This window comes from Artemia sp. Qi Xiang Cuo, chromosome 8 (assembly GCF_049724085.1).
Source record: "Artemia sp. Qi Xiang Cuo chromosome 8, ASM4972408v1, whole genome shotgun sequence".
In the NCBI taxonomy this organism is placed as follows: domain Eukaryota; kingdom Metazoa; phylum Arthropoda; class Branchiopoda; order Anostraca; family Artemiidae; genus Artemia; species Artemia sp. Qi Xiang Cuo.
This window is the reverse complement of record NC_142801.1, coordinates 9,304,951-9,306,666: the sequence shown is the minus strand read 5'-3', so window position 1 is coordinate 9,306,666 and position 1,716 is coordinate 9,304,951. Positions and strand designations below refer to the sequence as shown.

Below are 1,716 nucleotides of genomic sequence, written 5' to 3'. Positions count from 1 at the left end.
AATAGGAAAATTTTTGACAAGGGGCCCTAGTAAGTATGAGTTTTCTTTTGGAGAGAATGGCCCTCATTTTTCCATGACGCCATACAGGTTCAACTGGCATGATACTGACGTCATCACCAGACCATTTGTATAGCCGTGGTATTAAAACGGCATGACGTGTGGTCGTATGACGTCATTTAGGCATTATATACGTGTGCCTAGACTCATATCACCTCATTAGTGCAAGTTTTGAAGAGCTAAATCAAGTATGTCACTCATTAAGAAAAAAGTAGTCAGTCGGTTTCATAACCAGTATATTTTGACGGATACTGTTCTAGGAGAAGGTGCTCAAGGAAAGGTTTTTGTTGCGAAAAGACGACGCGACTATAAGAAAGTAGCTGCAAAATTTATTAAGGATAAATCCCCTTACCTCAAAAAGCTAAAAAAGGGGGAATTTGTGCCAGACGAAGTTTACTTCTTAGACAAAGTGAAGTATATCGACCGATGTCTAAAAATGGTTGATTATTTTGTGGAAAGAGAGGGATGCTGGATTATAACGGAATGTAACGAGACGTCAATGACTCTACGTGAATGTATTGAAGAATATGGAAGCCTAGATGAATCCACAGCTGCGTACGTTTTCACACAATTAGTCTGTGCAGTCTTAAACATGGAAAATGCTGGAATTGCCTATAAAGATTTAAAGTGCGACAATGTTCTGGTGGATGATTCATACACTGTTACGATAATTGACTTTGGTTCTGCTACGTCATTGGATGACCTAAATTATTTCTACAGTGAGGGATACGTTCCTCCCGAAGTTGAAGAAGATTTGTTGAATTATATGTTTGTTTCAGTAACATCTTGGTCGCTTGGAATAATTCTCGGATCAATCCTGATTGGGGCAGAACCATTTGAATTGGGTCTACGGTCTTACAACGTTAAAAAGGTGATATTTAGAAGGATGAAAAAGTTAAGATTTTCGAAATTGGCGTGGGAGTTAGTATGCAGTTGTTTGGAAGTGAAAACTGACAAGCGGCCAGAAATAAGAGAAATCATACACAGACATCCATGGTTCCATGATTATGTATCTAATTTTCCTAGAATCGAAAACAAAGAAGAAAAGGCGAAGGCGAACAACAGAAAATAAAGCCAGTTTGTAACTGTTCACATCTAAAAAGATTATGGAAGAATCAAGAACTTTTAGTGAGTACAAATTTGACAAAACTCCTCACAATTGCAGGAGCTAAGCGTTGGAGGCAAAAATATACCAAGAACACCAACATTTGGCAGGCAATAAGGCAATGCAGCTCAACCCTTGACAAATTGCGAGTGTATCAAAACAGTAATTGTATAGGTAGTATGAATGGAGGAATTGCATCAAGTCTGGGAAAACAAGTGGACCGCACAAATTACTTATGTCAATTCTGGACGACCCTTTAAATCATATCATGTCGAGAAATGAATCCAAGCGTCCTAAAATTTATATTATGTTATGTTTGATATATTTTGTTCTTTGGAAGTTAAGTTATATCATAAATAAAATTTACATATATTTCTTAATATTAGACACACTTTTGTTATCTTATGTAGGTTACGCAAACTCAGGGGCATGGTTTTGTTAAGATTATCAAATTTTAGGGGAAAAAAATGGGATAATCTTTTCTCAAACTTACGAGATTGTTTACAAAAAAATAAATATGTGTTTACTTTTACACTAAAATTTGGTACTTACTT

At 36.2% G+C, this 1,716-nt stretch overlaps 1 pseudogene; it reads left to right on the top strand.

Annotated features, from left to right (window-relative positions):
- Positions 1-247: 247 nt before the first annotated feature.
- Positions 248-1,422, top strand: LOC148949138 (serine/threonine-protein kinase pim-2-like; annotated as a pseudogene).
- Positions 1,423-1,716: the final 294 nt, after the last annotated feature.